The sequence below is a fragment of the Notamacropus eugenii genome, chromosome 1 (genome assembly GCF_028372415.1).
Source record: "Notamacropus eugenii isolate mMacEug1 chromosome 1, mMacEug1.pri_v2, whole genome shotgun sequence".
In the NCBI taxonomy this organism is placed as follows: Eukaryota; Metazoa; Chordata; class Mammalia; order Diprotodontia; family Macropodidae; genus Notamacropus; species Notamacropus eugenii.
In genome coordinates, this window is record NC_092872.1 from 208662651 (window position 1) to 208671565 (window position 8915).

An 8915-nucleotide genomic window follows, 5' to 3' on the forward strand; every position below is an offset into this window, starting at 1 on the left:
AAGGAGAGGAGAAGAGAAGAAAAGAGAAGAGAAGAGAAGAGAAGAGAAGAGAAGAGAAGAGAAGAGAAGAGAAGAGAAAAAGAATATATTAAGCTTTTACTCTGTGTCAAGTGGTGGGCTAAGCACTGGGGGGTACAAATATGAGTTAACAAAATAGTCTCTCAAGGAAATTACATTCTATTAGAAGGAGAGCTAGAAAGAGGAGGGCTGCATGTGAGATGGCTTGGCAATGGGAACAATTGATCCTGGCCAAGATAAGTCAAAAGGGAATAAATCAGAGTCCAAGCTAGGTCCAATGGCAGAGTCTAAGAATCTGGGGGGGATGAGGGGAAGATAAGGATGATGGCCAAACTGAATGGTTTAGAAATGACAGCCATGAACTTGCTTTAGTAGTACATATACTAAATTAGAACAATATAGAGAAGATTAACATGGCCCTTGCACAAACACAACACACTAATTTGTGAAGCGTTCCCTATTTTTTTTTTTAAATGGCAGCCAGAAGTATATGATGTAAATTGCTGATCAAAGCAGTTTTTTAATTTTTTAACTGCTTCCCTGTTATCTCAGCAGTTCTCATCAAATAATTGGTCTGTCCCTAAGAAGTTTATATTCTGTTGTTTATCAAATACTGTTATTGAGTTTGATTGTTTCTGATTCTTGTTTATCCAGGTTGTTCCAATGATCTGTCCCTGAAGATTTTTGAGGACAAACTACACTGTTATTCATAGCTGGCAAATCTGCCACTTCAACTTCAGGCACTATGACACGAAGCAAACATCTCCCTCCAATTGAATTGAACTTTAAAATAGAATAGAAGTAATATGTGAATGAAAAATGAATGGATTTGTGGACATAAACAAAGAATGAGTCTATCTTATAGAGAAGATATAAAACTTAAATTTCTGGAATTTGAGGTATTTTTCATAAAAGGCAACTAGAAAATTAGGGGGGAGTCATAAAAGCATAAATTTATAGCTAGAAAAGACCATAGGGGTTATCTAATTTGACTCTTTACTTTCTACTAATAGAAAATATCAGCCTCACTCTTACACACCTCAGATAAAGTTTGATTTTGTAAACTCAGGGGACAATTAAGTTTGTTGTCTTTCAGAAGACCAATCCAAGGGTACTTAGTGGACACTTAAAAAATATTTTTGATTCCTTAGTACTGTCTTCCAATAGCACATTTCCTATTCTTTTGCAATCCCTGGCAAAAAAGAAAAAAGATTGACAATTGTTGTACTATATGGCATTCACTTCTCAAAGATGACACATAGACTTCTTTTTTCAAAAGAAATGAGAGTCACATCCTCCACCCCTACCAGTGAATACAAGGAGAACTTGGAAATAAGCCTTCACTGACAGGAGGACACAATAACTTTCCTTCCTTCCTTCTTTCTTTCTTCCTCTCCTCTCCCTTCTAACTTTCTTCCCTTTTTCCTTCCTTCCTTTTTTCTTTCCTTCCTTCTTTCCTTCCTTCCTTCCCTTCTCTCTATCTCTCTGTCTCATTCCATGTCTCTATCTCTGTCTCTTTTCTCCCTGGCCCCTTACTAAACTGGTAAATAGTCCTACCATGTTACTATGAGGATTTAAATATGGCTTCCAATGATCCCTTTAGGAATTTTCAGTATTTGGCTTTGTCAAGCATTTTCTTCCAAAAGATTCAGAAAGGGAACATAGTGTTCCAGTGACGTCTTTGAATTTCAGGTGACCTGGTAAAAGTTTCTTTAAATTGTGCTAGATATCTCTAAAAATGGGTCTTGTTTCTCATATATCATAAGAACAATGTTAACTGTTCAAAACCATAAAACTATTCTTCATACCTCTCACCAATCTTGCCAACACTAAAAATGATTTCAGGGAGCCCACTGAAGAGTCTCTAAAAACAATCCCCTAGACCAGAGGAACACTCAAATATTTTGCCCTTGTAAGGTGTTTTTCTTCCTGGAATGTTAAAAATACTCAATAAGCATGAAATTAGCTAATCCTCCTGCCTCTCTCTTCGGAGGGTCATCTTTTTTTTTTCAGTTGTGTCTGACTCTTAATGATCCAATTTGGAGTTTTCTTGGCAAAGATACTGGATTGGTTTGCCTTTTCCTTCCCTGGCTCTTTTTACAAATGATAAAACTGAGGCAAACAGGATAAAATGACTTGCCCAAAATCACTCAGTTAGTAAGTGTCTGAGACCAGATTTGAACCCAGGAAGACAAGTCTTCTTCCTCACTCCATTCCCATTGTACTACAAAAGGTTCCAAACTAGAGAAACTGGGGCACCAGAGAGGGATGACTCCATCTATCAAGCTCTTAAAGAAAAAGTCAGAATTGTGGGTAGAAATGTAGAGTTCTCATCTTAGCCTTTGATTCTAAACCACAATTGTAGATTGAATGTACAGTATCTACCATACACAACAATAACCATCATTTAGAGGCAGTCCTCCATCTAAGCATGTCAACCTCAGAGCACCAGTCCATAGAACTGAGCTATTGCCTCAGCCTGCTATCGCTAAAGGTCTTCATAAGAAGTCATTCATTGGATCCCCATCTACTGTACTCCTTTCCACTGAGCTCAAGGTGTATCAGCATGCTGAGATTTTCAGGCTTCAAAGAGATTCAGTAGACCTAGGACTCAGGCCCCAAGGAAGCTTTAGATACAACACTATAATCACTACTAGAGTTCAACTGCCTTGTGGATTAAATAGGCTTTCATGCACTAGTCTAGGAACTTAACTTAGATCCACAACAGTGAATCTATGGGGAAACAATGTTCTCTAAGTTCCAAAGAGCTAGTTTACAACCAAACTTTGAAAAGCAACCATATAGTACATTGGAAGCCACTTTATTAATTTTTAATGACTTTTTGTTTGATATTTTATTTTTTCGCAATTACATGGAAAAAAACAATTTTTAACATTAATTTTTTTTTCAATTTTGAGTTTCAAATCCTCTCTCTCCTTCTCCTGTTTCCTCATTGAGAAGACAAGCAATTTGATATAAATTACATATATTCACAGTCATACAAACCATATTTCCAAATTGTGAAACAAAACACTGACCAAAACAAACAGAGAAACAAACAAGAAACATAAAGTTAGAAAAGTATGCTTTGATCTGTATTCAGACTTTATCAGTTCTTCCTCTCAAGATGGATAAAATTTTCACTATAAGTTCTTTGGAATTGTCTTGGATGTTTGTATGGCTGAGAATAGGTAAGTCATTCACAATTGATCGTTGTACAATGCTACTTTTACTGTGTACAGTGTTCAACTGGTTTTGCTCATTTCACTGTACCATAGTTCATTTAAGTCTTTCCAAGTTTTTCTGAGAACAACCTGCTCTTCATTTCTTATAGCACAGTAGCATTCCATGACATCATACCACAACTTGTGCAGTCATTCCCCAATTGATGAGCATCCCCTCACTTTCAAAATCTTTGCTATAAATATTTTTGTACTTATAGATTCTTTTCCTTTTTGTTTTTTATCTCTTTGAGATACAGACCAACTAGTGGTATTGCTGTGTCAAAGGGTTTCATAACCCTGTAGGCATAAGTCCAAATTGTTCTCCAGAGTGGTTGAATCAGTTCACACTTCTACCAACAGTTCATTAGTGTCTCAATTTTCCCACATTCTCACCAACATTTGTCATTTTTTTCTGTCATAATAGCCAATCTGATAGAAGTAGAGTAGTGCCTCCAAGTTGTTTTAATTTTTATTTCTCTAATCAGTAGTGATTTAGAGCATTTTTATATGACTAAATAGCTTTTATTTGCATTCCTTTCCTTTTTTCTTTTTTAAAAAATTTAATCAATTTATTTGTTTTCTGTTTTCAATAATCACTTCCCTAAGTTTTAAATTTTCTCCCCCTTCCTTCCTCCTCCCTCTCTAAGACAGCTTGCAATCTTATATGAGTTCTACACATACATTCTTATTAAACACATTTTCACATTAGTCATGTTGCATAGAAGAATTAAAACAAATGGGAGAAATCATGAGAAAAAATAAAACATAACATGAGAGAAAATAGACTGCTTCATTCCGTGTTCCGATTCCATAGTTCTTCCTCTGGATGTGAATGGCATTTTACAGCAAGAGTCCTTTGGGAATGTTTTAGGTCCTTGCATTGCTGTGAAGGGCTAAATCTATCAGAAACAGTCCTCACACACTGTGGCCATTATTGTATATAATGTACTCCTGGTTCTGCTCATTTCACTCAACATCAGTTTACATAAGCCTTTCCAGGTTTTTCTGAAGTCCACCTGTTCATCATTTCTTATAGCACAATAGTATTCCATTACATTCATATGCCACAACTTGTTCAGCCATTCCCCAATTGATAGGTATTCCCTAGATTTCCAGTTCTTGGTCACCACTAAAAGAGCTACTATAAATATTTTTTTACATGTAGGACCTTTTACCATTTTTATGATCTCTTTGGGATACTGACCTAGAAGCAATATTTCTGGGTCAAAGGATATACACATTTTTATAGCCCTTTGGACATAGTTCCAAATTGCTCTCCAGAATGGTTGGATCAGCTCACAGCTCCACCAACCATGGCATTTCTCTTTCTCCTCCTTTAATTTTATTTTTTTAAAGATATCATTCCATCATACTTAACTCATACCTGTGCCCTTTGTCTATATATACTCCTTTTAACTGCCCTAATATGACAATGCTCTTAGGAGTTATGTGTCTTCCCATTTAAGAATGTAAAGAGAATAACCTTATTTTTGCTCTATTTTTGCTCTTTCCTGCTTACCTTTTTAATGTTTCTCTTGAGTCTTATATTTGAAAGTCAAAATTTTCTATTCAGTTCTGATCTTTTTTATCAGGAATACTTGAAAGTTCTCTATTCCATTAAATATCCATTTTCTCCCTGAAGTATTATGCTCAGTTTTGCTGATTGCAATTTTTCTTTATTGTAATCCTAGTTCCTTTGCCTTCTAGAATATCATATTCCAAACCCTCTGATCCTTTATTGTAAAAGCTGCTAAATCTTATGTTATCCTTATTGTAGTTCCACAATATTTGAACTGTTTTTCCTCTCACTGCTTGCAATATTTTCTCCTTGACCTGTGAGCTCTGGAATTTGACTGTAATATTCTGGAAGTTTTCATTTTGAGATTTCTTTCAGGAGATGATCGGTGGATTCTTTCAATTCCTATTTTACTTCTGGTTCTAGGATATCAGGGCAGGTTTCCTTGATAATTTCTTGAAAGATGGTATCTTGATCGTGGCTTTCAGATAGTCCAGTAATTCTTAAATGATTTCTCCTCAATCTATTTTCCAGGTCAGTTGTTCCTCCAATGAGATATTTCGCATGTTCTTTTTTTTCATTCTTTTGATTTTGTTTTATTGTTTCTTGATGTCCATTAACTTCTACTTATTCAATTCCAATTTTTAATGAATTATTTTCTTCAGTGAATTTTTGTACCTCCTTTTCCATTTGGCCAGTTCTACTTTTTAAGAAGTTCTTTTTTTTATCAGCAATTTTTTACATATCTTTTTCTATACGTCCAATTCTGGTTTTTAAGCATTTCTCCATTTGATTTTTGTGCCTCTTTTTGCTATTTGGTCTATTCAGTTTTTTAAGATGTTATTTTTCTTCAGGTTGTGTGTGTGTATGTGTGTGTGTGTGTATGTGTGCCTCCTTTACAAAGCTGCTGACTCTTTTTGCATCATTCTCATTTCTTTTCCTTATTTTCCTCTGCCTCTGTTATTTGAGTTTTAAAATCTTTTTTGAACTCTTCCAGGAATTCTTTTTGGGAGCTCAAGATCAATTCATATCCTTCTTTGAAGTTGGAATGTAGCAGTTTTGATTTTGTTGTCTTCTTCAGAGTTTGTGATTTGATCTTCCCTGTCACTTTAGTAACTTTTATGGTTGTATTCTTTGTTGTTATTGTTTGGTCATTTTTCCAACCTATTTCTTCATTTTTAACTTTACGTTAAAATTGGGCTCCACTCCTCATTTGGAGGGGACACTGTCCCAAGCTTCAATTTTTTTGTACAACTGTTTTTAGAGTTAGTTCATGGTTGGGGAGGGGGGAATGTCTGTAAGTTTTCAGTTCTTCCAAGGTAGTGTGATCTAAAGAGAGTTGTGTTTTCTACTCTCCTGGCCTGTGCTCTGGTCTATGAGCACCCCATAAGCACTCTTTTCCATCTTGGAACTCTGACCAGGATCCCCACTCCCCTTTGGCAGCAAGTTCTAATGTGCTAGTTCTTCTCCTCACCCTGGGACTATAACCTAGAATTGCAATCTAGATCTGAGTAGGGGTGATACAACAGAATTCTGCACCCAGTGTCACTCAAGGAACCCCTGTTATCTCCTTTCGACCAACTGTCCAATTCTCTTACTATCTATGGCATGAGAACTCTGGAAGATGCTGCTACCAATTCATTTGTCCCCAAAACCTCCTTCTGGCTTGCTGGGGTGTTGCATGTACTATACTGTGCTCCATTCACCCTGGTTTGACAGACCTTTCCTGCTCATCTTCTAAGTTACCTTGAAATGGAAAAGCATTTCAAAGTTTATTTTAAAGTTGCTTGGAAGGGAATTTTGAGAGAGCTCAAGCAAGTTCCTGCCTTTTCTCCAATCATTTTGGCTCCACCAATTCCACTCCAGGAGTCATTTTATGAAATGGCAGGTTGGGAATTATCTGATGGATTGGGGTCCTATCTGTAATAGTCAAACTAGACCATCATGGGACCCAAAGCAAGAAACACTTTTTTAAAACTTTTTTTTTTTTACAAAAGTTGCTTTAGATTAATTTAATTAAGTTGAACAATTATATATTTAGAAAAATTAGTAGGACTATGCATAAAAAAGGCAAACAAGCATTTATATAGTACCTACTCTATGCCAGGCACTGTGCTATGTACTTTTGATCTCATCTGATCCTCATAACAACCCTGTTGGGTAGGTGCTATTATTATCCCCATTTTATAGTTGAGGAAATTGAAGTAAACAGAGGTTAAGCAATTTGCCCAAGGTTACATAGCCAATAAGTGTCAGAGTCCAGATTTGAACTCAGATCTTTCAGATTTATCACTTTATCCACTAAACTACCAGCTACCAATTACAGGACTCCAGAGTGGTCTAATCAGCAAGCTAGATCAGACCTGGGAGGAATTATACATACCTCTTGGCTCACCGGCCAATGTTATTTCTTTTGAAATTTAATTAATGCCTTTCATTGTACAGCACTCCAGACTTTCACCTTAGCAAAACTGAACTCATCCTTGTAAAAAAAAGTAGTTAAATAAAACTGATTATAAAAAACTTCCTCTGATACCATATGCAACATTTGCTGAACAAGTTATGGGATATAAATGTAATGGAATACTATTGTACTATAAGAAATGATGAAAAGGAAGACTTCAGAGAGGCCTGGAAGAACTTACATGAACTGATGCCGAGTGAAAGGAGTAGAACCAGGAAAACTCTGTACATAGCAACAACCACAGTGTGCAATGCAAGGACCTAAAAAATTCCCAGTGGACTCTTGAGGCAAAACGCTTTCCACATCCAGAGAAAGAACTGTGGAACTGGATCGCAGAATGAAGCAGACCATTTTCTCTTGTGTTATGTTTTGTTTTGTTTTATGGTTTCTCCCATTCATTTTAATTCTTCTATGCAACATGACTAAGGCGAAAATGTATTTAATAAGAATGTATGTATAGAACCTATATAAGACTACATGCTGTCTTGGAGAGAGAGAGGGAAAGGAAGGGGGAAAGAGGGGGAGAGAGAAGAAAAATCTAAGATATATGGAAATGATTGTAGAAAACTGAAAACAAATAAAATAATTTTTTAAAATATGCAACATTTGGCAACTGTGGTACCCCAGCTTTCCTCTTTCTCCAAAAGAGAATTTCATTACCTTTTTTTCTAAGAGGAAAAGCTAGTGTTATGGACGTTACATGAATTTAGAATTATCTCTTCAGGATCACTACTAGGTAACAAGATTTGATTCAAATAATTCAACAAGCATTTATTTATCACCTACTGTGTGCTAAACTCTGTGCTAAGTATGGAGATAAAAAGACAAAAATAATTTTACTGGGAGATAGAACAGGTAGTCAAATAAGCAAATATACACATATGTATATACATATACATATGTATATTATGTATATATGCATATATACACACATATATGGAGAGAGAGACAGAGAGAGAGAGAGAAAGTGAGCAGTTGGATGGGAAGATAGAAAATATTAAAAATTTAAGAGATAAGGAAGGATCTTGTATAGCTCTTGAGCTGAGCCTTGAATGGAGTGCGAGGTTGCAAGAGGCAGAGGTGAGAAGGAGAATGTTCTAGACATAGTAGATAGTTTTTATAAAGTCCTGAAAGAGTGAAATGGAATGTCCTACATGGAGAACAGCAAGTAGAATGGTTTGGTTGGAACTTGGTTGGGGAGGATTATCTCTCTGAAGATCCCTGGAGATTCCATGATCTGAGAAATCCAGTCAAAATGTTCACTAAATGATACTGTAGCAGCAGTATTGTTAAGTTGGAATAGATTGTAGAGCTGAGATATTGTTTCCCAGGAGAAGAATCATAGAATCAGTCAGGCATTAAGTTAAAGTGCCAGCATTACTGTCTAGCATATAAATGACATCAGTATCTGGATAAGTGGCATCAGTGTGAAGTATTCTCATGGTTCTTTCCGACTATCTGCTTTTTTATTATTATTAGGGGTGGGGATAAGGTTCTAGATCTTTTCTTGATATAGGGAGCTCCAATAAGGAATATCCCTATGCCAAAGCAGATCTTCAACAACTGTTGGACAACTTAGAGTTCCTTTAGTACATAGGGTTAAGCCTTGTCAAGTCTCAAACAACCAATATATGTCAGAGGCAGGACTGGAACCTGTCTTCCTGACTCCAAGAGCAGCTCTCTATCCATTATA

General features: G+C 36.1%; 1 non-coding gene across 1 annotated transcript; it reads left to right on the forward strand.

Moving 5' to 3' along the window:
- The first annotated feature begins 377 nt into the window (after window positions 1-377).
- On the forward strand, window positions 378-483 carry LOC140521773 (U6 spliceosomal RNA). Its single transcript, XR_011973073.1, has one exon. It is a non-coding gene; the product is annotated as a U6 spliceosomal RNA (small nuclear RNA).
- The last annotated feature ends 8432 nt before the right edge of the window (window positions 484-8915 follow it).